The sequence below is a fragment of the Suncus etruscus genome, chromosome X (genome assembly GCF_024139225.1).
Source record: "Suncus etruscus isolate mSunEtr1 chromosome X, mSunEtr1.pri.cur, whole genome shotgun sequence".
Lineage (NCBI taxonomy): Eukaryota > Metazoa > Chordata > Mammalia > Eulipotyphla > Soricidae > Suncus > Suncus etruscus.
Window position 1 is genome coordinate 98,319,300 of NC_064868.1, and position 15,465 is coordinate 98,334,764.

At 40.0% G+C, this 15,465-nt stretch overlaps 1 non-coding gene across 1 annotated transcript; it reads left to right on the forward strand.

Annotated features, from left to right (window-relative positions):
- The first annotated feature begins 15,052 nt into the window (after nucleotides 1-15,052).
- LOC126000211 (U6 spliceosomal RNA) lies at nucleotides 15,053-15,159 on the forward strand. The gene has a single exon (XR_007492570.1). It is a non-coding gene; the product is annotated as a U6 spliceosomal RNA (small nuclear RNA).
- The last annotated feature ends 306 nt before the right edge of the window (nucleotides 15,160-15,465 follow it).

Below are 15,465 nucleotides of genomic sequence, written 5' to 3' on the forward strand. Positions count from 1 at the left end.
ATCAGTCAGAGCTAGTTACATGGTTAGTGAGATGATTGCTAAGGCAGGGAAACCATTCACAGAAGGAGAATTTGTTAAAAAAATGCATATTACAGGCTGCAAGTATTATCTGTCTGGAAATGAAAGGTCAGTTTAGCAAAATCAGCCTTTCTTCCAACACTGTGGCAGAGCACATTTCTGACATGTCAAGTGACATTTCTCATCAATTGTGTGAGAAAGCCAAATGTTTTAATGCACACTCAGTTGCTCTTGATGAGGGCACAGATATAACGGACACTGCACAGCTCACAATTTATTTCCATGGTGTTGACTGTAATTTTGAATTGACAAGGAGCTGCTCACAATAATTCCAATGCATGGCCAGACCACTTCTAATGATATATTTCAGCATCTGTGTGATGCCATTGAGAATGCATGTTTGCCATGGAAGAGTTCGTTGGAATAATAACCGATGGAGTGCCATTGATGACAGAGAGGAAAAATGGACTGGTGGCACTTGTTCACAAAAAACTTGAAGAGGAGGGTGTAGAGAAGGCCACTGCTCTTCACTGCATTATCCATCAGCAGGCCCTTTGCAGTAAATGCCTGCCGTGTGACAATGTGATGTCTGTTGTTGTGAAATGCATCAACCAAATCAGATCCAGGGGCTTAAAGCACAGTAGGTTCCATGCTTTTTTTAGAGAAAATGGAGTCAGAATATCGAGATGTGCTCTATTTCACCAAGGTAGGTTGGCTCAGTAGGGGAAATGTCCTGAAAAGATTTTTTGAGTTGAGAGAAGAAGTGAAAGCCTTCATGGAGAAGGATGGGAATGCTATTTCTGTGTTTAGTGATCACAAATGGCTCATGGACTTAGATTTTCTTGTTGACATCACACATAAGCCGAATGTACTAAACAAGATGTTACAAGGCTCGGGGCAGCTTATCAGTGCTGCCTATGACAACATGAGAGCATTCTCCACAAAACTTGTGTTATGGAAATCCCAGCTCTTTCAGACAAACCTTTGCCATTTCCCAGCATGCAAGAAACTTGTGAATGCAGGCAAATCATTCAGTGGTGAGAAGTATGTTGATGCTATTTTTAAGCTAGAGAAGGAATTTGATCACAGATTTGCAGACTTCAAAAAGCACAGAGCCACTTTCCAAATTTTTGTGGACCCCTTTTCCTTTGATGTGCAAGATGCCCCTCCTGTGCTTCAAATGGAGCTCACTGACCTGCAATGCACCTCTGATCTCAAAGCCAAGTTCAGGGAGATTAGTGGAAAAGCAGACATGCATGGGCAAGTTTTAAGAGAATTGCCCCCGGCTTCCCTGAGCTTTCCCGAATGTTCAAGCGCACCATATGCCTTTTTGGGAGCACATATTTGTGTGAAAAGTTATTCTCCACATTGAACTTCAATAAGTCAAAGTACAGGTCTAGACTTAATGATGATCATTTTCAAGCCATACTAAAGGTCTCATCTGCTTCCTCTCTAAAGCCAAATGTGGTTTAGATTTGTGAGAAGAAGCACTGTCCAGTCTCTGGCAGTAAGAAATAGGCAAAAGATGCCATGTTCAGAAGAACTGTTCATGATCTTCACTCAATGTTCTAGTCATGTTCAAAAGAAATAATTAAAACTGTTAATAATGACGTTTGAAGACTTTTTTGTGAAATCTCTCATTCGGCCCTGCCTCACCCTGACTTTGCCTCCTGCGGCCCCCAGGTAAATTGAGTTTGAGACCCCTGCCCTACTTGCTGTACTATTGCTCCAGACTCTCATTTTTATGTTTTTTTTTGTTTTGTTTCTTTTATTGGGGGGGGTTGGTTTTTGGGTCACACCTGGCAGCACTTGGGTTACTCCTGGCTCTATGCTCACAAATTGCTCCTGGCAGGCATGGGGGACCATATGGGATGCAGGGATTCAAACCACCGTCCTTCTGCATGCAAGGCAAATGCCTTACCTCCATGCTATCTCTCCAGCCTCATCATTATTATGTTTTAAAACCAGTAATTGCAGGCCTTTCAGATTATTCTTCTTTTTCAAGATTTAGGCAATTCAGTCTCATTGAGATTTCTTATACATAGTGTTTCCTTCTGTTGGCCAGATTCCACAATTAGAGATTTTCTTAGATCTTTGCTACTATTTTCCAGTCTAGTTAAGAAATGACATTAGATTTCTGTGACACATTTTTGACTTTATGTATAGACATTCTTTTATTTATTTATTTATTTATTTATTTATTTATTTATTTATTTATTTATTTTGGTTTTTGGGTTATACCTGGCTGTGCTCAGGTGTTACTCCTGGCTCTAATGCTCAGAAATCCCTCCTGTCAGGCTTGGGAGACCATATGCAATGCCAGAATTTGAACCACCCATCCTTCTGCATGCAAGACAAATGCTCCAACATTCTTTTTTTAATGTGAAATCTTTATTTAAGCGCCATGATCACAAACATGATTGTAGTTGGGTTTCAGTCATTAAAAGAACACCCCCTTCACCAGTGCAACATTCCCACCAACAATGCGCCCTCACTCCTTCGAAACCCCTACCTGTATTTGAGACATTCTCATTCTTTTTTTATTAAACTTTATTTATTGATTGATTACTTGATTGGTTGTTGGACCACACCCATTGGTGCTCAGGGGTCACTCCTGGTTCTCCACTCAGAAATTGTCCCTGGCAGGGTTGGGGAACATATGGGTGCCTGGAATCACACCAGGTCCCTTCCAGGTCAACCATATGCAGGACAAACACCCCATCACTGTGCTATCTCTCTGGCCCCTTGAAGAGAAATTCTTTCTTCATAACTCTAGCTTGTTTTAAAATAAATGTCTGATATAGTCCAGTAAGTACGATGCTTACCTTGTCTGTGGCCAACCCAAGTACGATCACCAGCATCCCATATGGTCCCCTGACCCCAATTACAGGGAAGTAATTCCTGAGTGCAGAGATGGGAGAAACAACTGAGCACCAACAGGTGTGCCTCCTCTACCTCCTCCTCCTCCTCCTCCTCAAAAAGAAAAAAAAATTTAATGTGGTCTTAGTTTCCTACTTTCAACAAGCAAATTGTTTCATTTTGTCAACAAGCATTTAAGCACTGTGCCAGCTAGACAATTAAACTCTTTCAGGTATACTCTCCTTCAGAAATAACAGTGAGTAATTTACTGTCTAAATTTGTACCCCGCACATCAAATTATGTGGCCAGCAGAGAAAAAAATGCTCACAGACATTTATTTTCTTTTTTTTTTTTTGGTTTTTGGGCCACACCCGTTTGACGCTCAGGGGTTACTCCTGGCTATGTGCTCAGAAATCGCCCCTGGCTTGGGGGGACCATATGGGACGCCGGGGGATCGAACCGCGGTCCGTTCCTTGGTAGCGCTTACAAGGCAGACACCTTATCTCCAGCGCCACCTTCCCGGCCCAATTTTTTTTTTTAATATATTTTTATTTAAGTAACATGATCATAGTTGGGTTACAGTTATAACCAGACCACCCCCTTCACCAGTGTAACATTACACCCTCCCCCTTCCCATCCCCTACCTATATTCGAGACAGGCATTCTACTACAGTTATTTGTTTTTAAGTTCAGTTAGTTGTATTTTTTTTCCTTAAAGGATAAGAGTAATAAAATATAGTAAATATGTGGTAGTTGCAATCGCCATTGTTTGCATAGGTCCAGAAAAATGGGAAAATGGAAAAAAATCCTTGACCTGATTACAAAAAGGCCTCACCCCAGAAGTTTATTGGCATAAGACTGACTCTGGGTTCCAGGCATACCAGTCCCTCCAAGTCGAGTCATTCTCAAGGTCCCGGTGAAACTTTTTCACACTTTAGCTATTGTTGGTATCAGATTCTTATATTTAAAGACTCTGGATTCTGTGCATTTCTTTCATCGATGTCAGGCTGATGTGGAACATCCTCTAGTTTCAGCATACCATAAAATGCGGAGTGATCTGCCCTGCATACAGACTGTTGCTGAGTCATCTGGGTGTTGGGAGCACTCTTTGGAGTAAGTCAATGCCAAAGCAGTTGTAGGTCTTCCCTGGTAAAGGCTTGGATCCTGGTAATGTTATAGACAATTGTGGCTGTTTCCATAGATGGTATCCATTGTTCAGGTGTGTGTGGGCAATGCCCATTCTTCTGAGGCCTAAGCCAAATCATTATGCCAATGTTCAGGGTAAAAGACCTAATTACATTACCAAATATGTGTTCCCATCTCTATTAGATAAGAACTTGTTTGCATATGTATTATTTTCCCATTTTAATGTGCCTATGCAAAAGAGAAGCAATGCCACAAGATATTGTTGGTGCATCTGGGGGCCGACGAATAAAGTCCAACATGCCCCGTAACTTGGTTCAAACATGACATCTATACAGAGATACTCTTCTACCAGTATTGCTTATAAAACAGATCTCAAAGGGGGAAATCAAACAGTCAAATAACAAATCCAGTGGGCAAAATTGTCACTATTTGAGGATGTTCGAAAAGAGTTATAGATGTTAAGGGAATACATCTGAGATATACAAAGGAGATACACGTGTGTCTTTTATGTTTTAGAAATAGTCAAGAGGGAGGGGGGTATTTCCGAGACACCACTTTGGTCTGTGATTTGGGCAAGCGAAGAGAACATGGAGTCATGTCCTCCCCTTGTTGCCTGCTTAAGTTTCCGACTCCCCGAGAGGCGTTTGCTTCCTAATTGCTGGAAGTTGAAAGTTCACCATTCCCCTCCCAGCCCCTTGCAGGAGCAAGGAAGCCTGGGGTCTCTTTTAAATTGCACCTCACCGGAACCCACTTGCTGGGACCCTGAGCAGGTGTCCAGAAATAACCCTGGGGATGGGGAGGAAGGAGATAGAAAGCTGTGGGGGGCAGCCTAGGCTGCATCTTCACCTTACTTTGGCCAAAAAGCCTACAGCATGAAACCTTCCCATGACGCATTGCCTGCTGAAGCTTCAGACTCCACCCAAAAAATTACTGTGAAAGATATGTAATCCACCTTGGCCAAAACAAAAATCATTAGTACAGAAAAATGGTTAAATGTGGGGTAACAAGAGATGGGAGTGAGGGAGTAAAGGAATAAAACGAGCTCCTGGATGGCGTTCAGATAATGACAAGCAGTGAAACACAATGATATCCATATATTTGTCATAATGTTCATAATGTCATAATGTTGTCACAATGCACAGGTTTAATAAGAAAACTTTCCTGGTAAGTCCTATTGCTAGAACCTATTGTGATGCTATTCCACCCGGCTCCCAGGAAGGAAGGAGATCCTTCCCGAGCTAGAAGTCTGGAAGGTCAGAGCCCCCACGCCCAGACCTTCCCTTTGGAGCCAGGAGGGAAATGGGGAAAGCCTAGGAAAACCAATAAACTCCTCCAAGGGACCCACCTCGCTGGCTTGCCCAGCCATGTGGCCAGGAAAAGCCCTCACAGACATTTCTTAAACTAGGACATCATTTGTGGGAATGGGGTTATGCGACCACATCCAGTGGTGTTCAGGAGATATTCCTTGATGTGATCATTAGGGTAGGCCCCAGTCTAATCTGATTGATATCCTTGTAATCAGGAAAAATTTGGGACAAACCCATATCCATGGAGAATATTCTATACCCATGAAGATAGCCAAGGAGAGAGATCTGAAACAGAGCTCTCTCTCACATTCTAAAGGAAGCAAACCACTCAACACATTGATTTCAGATTTCTGGCCTCCATAGCTGTGAGTACAAAGATTCTTTGTTTGATCCCCATCCCCAGGTGGTGGTATTCCGTTGTGGCAATGCTAGCAAACTAATACACAAACTATTTCTGCAGAGACTATTTAGTCAGAGAAAATTATTTATTTAGTGCTTTGGAGTTAGAAACTGAAGACTGGTGGTTTTCAAATCCCTTGAAATATAATTCCTATTGTTATTAGGAAAGAAAAACCACATGAAATAATTATTTTCTGAATATTTAAGAATTTTATGAGCTTGGAAAATCAATTTCCAAAATAATAATTTTGTGATATATACATATATCTATTCATTACATTACAAAATTAGTCAATTGAAACTGGGAGGAACTGGTACTGGAGCAACAGTACAGTCATTAGGGCACTTGCCTTGAATGAGGCTGACCCAAGTTCAAAACCCAGCACCATATATAGTTCCACAAGCCCACCAGGAGTGATCCCTAAGTGCAGAGCCAAAGTGGTGCTCTGAACACCACCAGAAGTGGCCCAAACTTCCTCTCCCCACCAATAAGAACAAAAACAAGAAGGAAGGCTGTTTAAAAGAAATCATAGAGATATACCAACCAAACTTGGTTGTAGCATGTTTAAATCAATATAAAAGGAATTTTTTTTGGTTTTTGGGTCACTCTGGTGGCACTCAGCGGTAACTACTGGCTCTGTGCTCAGAAATTGCTCCTGGCAGGAACTGGAGACCATATGGGATACCAGGATTCGAACCATCATACATCCTGAATCAGTTGCGTGAAAGGCAAATGCCCTACAGCTGTGCTATCTCTCTGGCCCATAAAAGGAATTTTTTAAATTAAAGAAACTTTAAAATAACTGTTTTTAGATAACATTGAGAAATAATTTTGTTAGATGTAACTGTAGCATTGTATTCATAAAGTACTCAGATAACCAGTGTTTACAGGGAAAAGATAGCAGTGGTTTACTTCAAAGCATCCTCATCGCTCTAAAATAGAACAGGTAGAAGAAAATGATGTAAAAATGTAAATAATAGTTAAGTGTAGATGCTGAGTACTTGGTGATTCATTTTGTGTATTTTTAATTTTCCATTTAAAATGTTTTTAATGTAGTGTGCCAAGTGTTGGGAACATACTAATTCTTTCCATATTTATCATCTCATTGGTAGCTATTATTATTCCCTCTATTTAAATGAAATTGAAATAAATACATTTATGGATGTTATTGGAGTTAAAGTTCAGGATCTATGAGGCAGAAACCAGGATTTTTATGTTTTGTACTTAAAAAGTTTAATAGCACAAAAAGAGTCATGTTTCAAAAATGGATGTCATGAATTATGCAAGTTAACCTACCTATTATCATTATGCTGCTGAAAATAAGTCTCAATTTTCCATGTAATCGGTATCCAAATCAAAAGATAATGTTCTTTCTGTTTTCTCATTTCACTCATTTTCTACTTGTTTAACTGTTTATAATATATAATGTCACCATGGAAATAATATTGGTTCCCAATTTAAATTTCTAACCAATTAAATTAGTATTTTTTCAAGTCTTATTACCTAATAGCAATATGCAATCAATTTGCAAATCCTGGATGTAATTTAGGAGTCAGGACAAACTCCCACAAAAACCAAAATGCACAGATAATTCAAAAGTCACTTTGACTATAGTTTTCAATTGCTTCATTAAGAAATTCTAAAACAGGTATTCCGTCATAAAGACAAACAGTAAAAGAATGTTTAGTCTACTTAAAAACAAATGCAAGAGTTTTGGTTTTGGGGCCATACTCGAGTATAAGTGCTCAGAGCTTACTCCAGGATTTATGCTCTGGAGTCACTCCTGGTGGGCTTCATTGACCATATGGGCAACTAGGGCTTGAATCAGGGTCAGCACATGCAAGGCAAACATCCTACCATATATTTAATCTCTTCAGCTCCACAAATAATTTTTACCATACTTTATTTCTAGTGACTGATAAACTGACCTTAGGTAAGCCGAGCTATGAGGAGGAGAGGGAAGAGAAGAAAGGGCAACTCAGATTGTGACACTAAAGGCTGAGGTTATAAAATATTCTGGATTTTATGCTGCCACAATAGGATGAGATGAGCTGGTGGGGAAATTAGTAATTTGAGGATAAATCCTGGCTCTGACATTCATTCATTCTGGGCACTGGGAAAATGGCTAGATTTCACCTATCTTTAACCTTTGATCTTATAAGGTGGTTGTGAGATGGAATGAAACCACAGATGTATGGATAATGCTAACTGAATGGAAAGTGCTTCAACACAGTTGAGCCCTTCCTCGAACACGTCTGCTTGTAATTGGGTCAAAATAAATCCCACCACCTGTGGTGGTGTGATGGTTTGATCTTTTGAGTTCTGTGACTAATCCTTGAATAATGAAAATAAAATTAATTCTGTACTAGGCTTTTGTTCTGAAACACATACACATTCATGTGTGAACTCATTCATGCCCCCACAGAGACACAAAATATACATCAGGGAGTTGCAATATGTCCCCAAATCTCAGATCACTAACACAAGCACGATCCCACATGGAACATTTCAAAACTTGATTGAGGCAGGGAAAAGATGGCTAAAACAGGACCAGTTCTGTGAGAGGTCCTGAGACATCAGCACAAAGAATGCACAAAATGAATGGAATACAGTACACAGCACGCAAACACACACACACACACACACACACACACACAAGCACACACACACACACACACCATAGGGATGGGAACTAAAAAGATTCACTGGAGAAACCAACCATCACTGCAGGTAAACTCAATAATGCTGAAAAAAAGAGCTATGGATAAGTCCAGAGCTAAAGAATGTTCCCTGGAAGCAGTGATTATGGAGTTGAGCAATGGCCAGTAAGTCTACAATCTCTGTTCTGCCTTTGCAGACTCCTTGCCTGAGCTGGTGTGCCCCACCTCATCTGATAGGATCATGCTTCTCTTTAGGTCTTCCAGAATTCAATTTTTTTGTGGTTTTTGAGCCACACCCGGTAATGCTCAGGGGTTACTTCTGGCTTTTCGCTCGGAAATCACGCCTGACTATGGGGATCATATGGGACATCAGGAGATCGAACTGTGATCTGTCCCAGGTTAGTGCATAGAAGGCAAACACCCTACAGCTCGTGCCACCACTCCAGCCCCAAGAATTCAATGTTTTGTCCTGGAACTCAGGAATCATAGACTTGGGTTTTTTTATTTGTTTTCTTTATAATATTTTTATTTCTTTTTTAAAACACTGTGATTACAAACATGACTGTAGTTTGGTTTCAGTCATACAAAGAACATTCCCCTTCACCACTACATAGAGGGAGCCTATGGTGGTGGGTGAGAGATTAAAAACATTGGTGGAGGGGCCGGAGAGATAGCATGGAGGTAAAGCATTTGCCTTGCATGCAGAAGGTCGGTGGTTCGAATCCCAGTATCCCATATGGTCCACTGAGCCTGCCAAGAGCGACTTCTGAGCATAGAGCCAGGAGTAACCCCTGAGCGCAGCTGGGTGTGACCCAAAAAACAAAAAAAAGAAAAAGAAAAAGAAACATTGGTGAAGGGAAGGTCACAGGAGTGGTAGGATTGGTGTTTGAACATTTAATGTCTGAAATAACTGTATTATGAACAACTTGGTAAATCATGGTTTGATAATAAAAATTAAAAAATATGGAGTGGGGAGAGATAGTGAGACTTGTCACACACCACAAAGAATAAAAACAACCAATGTTGGCAGGAATGTGGGATGTGGGAAAAATGGAACCCTCATTCACTGCAGGTGGGAATATTGACTAGTCCAAACTTTTTAGAAAGCAATATGAACACTCTTCATAAAACTAGAAATAGAGGTTCTATAGGATCCAGAAATTCCTCTTTTTGACATTAATCCAAAATTCAAAAACTTATTCAGAAAGGATTTTACAATAGCCCAAATCAAGAAACAACCCAGATGCCCCCAAACAGATAACTGGATGAAAATGAAAAAGCGTATGGTAGATATAAACAAGGAAATAATACTTGACTATAAAAATGATGAAATAATGCAATTTGCTGCTCCATGGATAAATCTGGAAAGTATCATGCTCAGTAAAGTTCATCAGAAGGAAAGGCAGATACAAAATTACATGTTTCATATGCAGGATATAAAGAAACATATAAAGGAAGTAATGAATGTCCAAAGGCTACAGAAACAGGTCTTCAGTAGGAAGCTTACTTTATGGGGGGGGGGGAGGTTTGCTATGGGGGTACTCAAGGACAATAATGAAAGAAAATGGAAAATCTGGTGGAGGCTGTGATGATGGAATGTTGCAGTAACAAAAACCAACCATTAATAGTATTGTATATCATGGTGTCTAAAATAAATAGAATAAAGTTTTATAAAATTTCCAGTATTTTCTAAATTAATTTTCTTTTTTTTAAAAAAAAGCTTGCTCTTTGTCTTCTCTTTTTTTGGGGGGGGGGGGCACATCCAGCAGTGCTCAAGTCTTACTTCTGGCTCTATATTCAATGTTCACTCCTGCAAAGCCAGAGCAATTGTATGACCAGAAGGTCACTTGCCTAGCATTCTGGTGAACTGAGTTCCAGCCCCAGTATCTAGACAGCCCCCCAAGCACTTTCAGGAGTAATTACTGAGTGTAGAGATAGTAGTAATCCATGAGTAGTACCAGGTGTGGCCTCTCTAAAACAGAAGGAAATTATTCCTAAAAGTAAAGGGGAATATGGGATGCATGCTGGGAACAGGGGTGGAGGGAAGACAATATTGGTGGTGGGAATGCCCCTGATTCACTATCACTATGTACCTAAAATATTATTGTGAAAGATTTGTAATCCACTTTGATTAAAATAAAAAAAAGTATTACTCTTGAAGGGTTCAGTGGACCATTTTGTATGGGGCTCTGGGTATTAAACCAGGTTCAGCCAATTGCAAAGCAAACATCTTACCCACTGTACTCTCTCTGAGCTATCCCCACTAGCTTTCTCTTTAACATAAACTACTGTGTTAAATAGAAATATTTGTTGATTGCTTAATTCAGGGTAGCAACATTAATCAGGGTTTGGTGTATGCAAGGCCAGTACCTTAAACCCTGTACAATTTCTCTGGCCCTGTTTTATGTTTGCGTTTTACTACTTGTTGCTAGGACAGAAACCCAGAGGCTCAGCTCATCCACACAGGGCATATACTGCTCTATTACTAAGTGAAATTAAGTCCCTGGCTCCAAAAAGTTCTTTAACAGAAAAATCACATGCAAGTATTCCAAGGATAATAATTTCAGTTTAAAGAGATGTTTTTTGTTTACATGAGCACTTAAGAAATGAGTGTGTTATCAAAGTTTATTCCCCCCCACACACTTTGAACTTAATTCAATTGCTTGATCTTTTAGTCATGATTCTTTTTCTTTAACATCTAGTAGAGTTTGATGCCACACATACATCAACTTTTAGGGGAACTCAGCCCACCAGATGTATCCTCAGATTTTCCTGGTGGGGAGAACTGAAATTACCCCCACGGGATTCCTCAAAAGGCCCTTGTGGATGCCTTTTTCCCCTGCATGGATGGTTGAGGAATTTCCGAAGAGATGCTTGGCATTAAATTTTTGGTCATTATTTGGCTTCTCTCCTTTGTAAATCTCAGGCAAAATTGTGGCCTCTATCAAATAATTTGGCTTAGAAATTCCAGCACCAAAGATTACTAAGAGAACCCTTTTTCTGGATAATATTTAGAACCTATAATTTTAAGACAATGTTTTTTTCTCTTTTTCAAATATGTCCTTTGTAGCTGCAGTTTCTGGTGATCAAGGGCGAAGCCAGAGAGCAGACCCCTGAGCTATTGACTCTCCTTAGAAAAAGGGAACCACACCTAACCACAATTTAGGGGAACTGGCTCCTTCCTTTACTTGACCTATAAAACAATAGAGTCCAGCCCAGTGGAGATCAAGTTCCTAGATATTTCCTACTTCCTCCTAATCCTGATTTTGCATTTGAAGTAAGCTTGCAAAGAGTTGCCTTGCACTGTGACCTTCTCCTTTGTAACTTAGAATTTTTAAAGTAACAAACATAGCTTAGGTATTGTTACTGTTGTACCTTGCTTTGTGATTATAATTATTCTTCACCTATGGCTAATTTTACCCCTATAAATCTCCCTGCTCAAAAAATTAAACTTGACACACTCCTGCCAGAAAACGTGTTGACCCCACATTCTCTGTGTGTGGTTTCATTATTTTATATTTCATATTTCGCCGTCCGTGCAACCCACTCTCCCTAAAGTGGATTCACCGAAATCTCACTGATGGCTGTAGGACAGAAGCCGCCAACAGCAGTTTGATATCACAATATTATTTGACTATAGAAAGGGAGGAGATAGCTGTTATACTCTTTTCGTTTGTTTTGTTTTGGGGAGGAAAACCTCAAAAACAAAAGAGTGGCACTGCTCATATGTTACTCCTGACTCTCCACTCAGAATTTACTCCTGGCAGGCTTGGGGGATATGGGATGCTGGGAATCAAACGTGGGTCAGCCATATGCAAGGCAAAAACCTTACCGGCTGTGCTCTACCGGTTATACTCTTTCTAATGAATAACATTTTAATATGTTGACATATTAAAGAAAATGGGATTTCTGGCAATGCCAACTCTAACAAGCTCCAAAAGACCATCAGCTATTCACAACTTAAAGGGAATGTGTGGACTGGAGAGACAGAACAACAGTAGGGTGCTTGCATGTGATAGACCAGGATTTTATCCCCAGCATTTCATATGGTCCCCTTAGCCTGGCAGGAGTTATCCCTGGGTCCAGAGCCAGGTATGGTCCAGAAAATTGAAATGGGGCCAGACAGACAGTATAGGAAGTAAGGTACTTGACTTGCATTCTGTTAACTCAGTTTGAATCCCCAAAACCATATATGGTCCCAATGTCAGGGTTCACTCTTAAGGAGACAGTCAAAAAGAGCCCCTGACCACTATTGATATGACCCCCCAAATTTAAAAATAATAATACAATAAATCAAAATATTGAAAACTTTTATGATGCAGAAGTATGACCTTTTTTTTTGAGCCACACCCGGCAGTGCTCAGGGGTTACTCCTGGCTGTCTGCTCAGAAATAGCTCCTGGCAGGCACGGGGGACCATATGGGACACCGGGATTCGAACCAACCACCTTAGGTCCTGGATCGGCTACTTGCAAGGCAAACACCGCTGTGCTATCTCTCCGGGCCCAGAAGTATAACTTTTTATTTGATTTTGAAGTATATCACATAACTTTTCTTTATTGTTGTTTTTTTGTTTGTATGGTTTTTCATAACTTTTCAAGAAGAATATGACCTCATTTATTTTGTCTTGATTCATGTCATTTACAATAGCCATGATCGGTAAACAGAGACCAAAGAGATAGTACAGTGGGTATGGCATTGCCTTGCATGCAGCTGACTAGGTTCAATCTCCAGCATCCCACATGGTTTCCCTGAGTTCCCCAGGAGTATTCCTGAGTGCAGAGCCAGGTGTATTCCCTGAGCCTTTCTGGGAGTTGTCCAAAAACAAACAAACAAACAAAAGATCTACAAACAATATAAATGCCCTCAAAAGATACATCGATAAAGAAAATGTGTAAGTTAGACTACTCAGCTACCTGAAGAGATAATGAGCTTGGTGAAAAAAGACAAGAGACAGATAAATACCAATTGATCTCACTCACATACTTGACTTAAAGAAACAAGGCAAGGGAATAGACAGTGTTCCATAAAAACAAACCCTTCGAATTGGACCATATAAAAGAGAATAAAACAGAAGATGGGCATGGTTTGGAAAGATTCAATAGATAGTGGGGGAGAGATATTAGCACGCTGGTGGTGGGTCTGATGTAGCAACATTGTAGTCCTAACACATATATATGCATTTTAAGTATATACAAGTATATAAATATTAAAAATCTATTAATTTTATAAGTTATAAAATGTATAAAATGTACTATATAAATCAGTATAAATATTATATATTTATAATATAAGATACTTTTTCTATTTATATAGTTTACTCCCTTTGTAATTCCATTTATCTCCTTAACAGTAAATTAAAATTTATATTTTGTTTTTTGTTTTTTTTTTTGGTTTTTGGGCCACACCCGACAGTGCTCAGGGGTTACTCCTGGCTGTCTGCTCAGAAATAGCTCCTGGCAGGCACGGGGGACCATATGGGACACTGGGATTCGAACCAACCACCTTAGTCCTGGATCGGCTGCTTGCAAGGCAAACACCGCTGTGCTATCTCTCCGGGCCCTTGTTTTTTTTTATAATAATTTTTATTTTGACCAAAGTGGATTACATTCTTTCACAGTAATATTTTAGGTACAGGGGCCGGAGAGATAGCATGGAGGTAAGGCGTTTGCCTCTCATGCAGGAGGTCATCGGTTCGAATCCCGGCGTCCCATATATGGTCCTCCCGTGCCTGCCAGGAGCAATTTCTGAGCCTGGAGCCAGGAATAACCCCTGAGCACTGCCGGGTGTGACCCAAAAACCACAAAAAAAAAAAAAAAAAAAAAAAATATTTTAGGTACATATTAACATTGAGTCAGGGAAATTCCCATCACCAAAATTGTCCTCCCTCTACCCCCATTCCCAGCTTGCATCCCATATCCCCCACACTTACCCCCCATTTATCTCAATAACAGTAAATTAAAAATTTTATTTTGTGCAGGGGCAAGTCTCAAGATAATTCAGGTATATTGGTAGTGTTAAGGAAGGACAGAACTAAATAAATATCCAATCTACAAAGTAAACAACTTTGAAATCAGAAGACCCACAATTTTTTTTTTTTTGGTTTTTGGGCCACACCCGGTAACACTCAGGGGTTACTCCTGGCTATGCGCTCAGAAGTTGCTCCTGGCTTGGGGGACCATATGGGACACCGAGGGATCAAACCGCGGTCCGTCCAAGGCTAGCGCAGGCAAGGCAGGCACCTTACCTTTAGCGCCACCACCCGGCCCCGGAAGAAGACCCACAATTTAACAACCAAACTTATAAAGGTGCCTGTCAAGACGGCAGATTGGAGTGAAGGGAAAGGAACCTGGGAGCACTGGATCACTAATTTGACTCTGGTGAAGGGATAGATGCTGGAGCATTGCATGTCTAAACCCCAAGTAGGAATAACTTTGTGACTCACAGTGATTTAATAAAATAAAAAATTTTAATATATATATTTTTTATATTTTTAGCTAGAAAGAGAGTACAGGGATAATGCCTTGTACATGGCCCACCCTGGTTTGATCTCTAGCACTTGCATAGGGTCACCTGAGCACCTCCAAGATTCACTCCTGATTAAAGAGCCAGAAAGAAGCTCTGAACACCACCATGAATGTTAAAAAAAAAAAAAGAGAAAGAGTGCTCGCTTCAGCAGGACATATACTAAAATTGGAACGGTACAGAGAAGATTAGCATGGCCCCTGCACAAGGATGACACACAAATTTGTGAAGCGTTCCATATTTAAAAAAAAAAGAAAGAATTTTCTTAGGAATATATTCAAATCAGTTCTGTTTTCTAAATTGTTTGCTAGGAAGTGGAGAAAACAGCGAGGTTGTCAAATTAAACAACAGAACATTCCTATGAAAATAACTGAAAATTTACTTCATATCAGTTAAATTTGATTGTCCAATTAGACAACATACCTTCACCATAATATTTCAGGCTAACTTTGAAGTATTTCAATGTGCATTGGCATAATGCTTAAATAATTGTTTCTCTGCTTAGACAGGAAAGAGAGATGAAAAATAAGACAAGATTATGATCTCCAGAG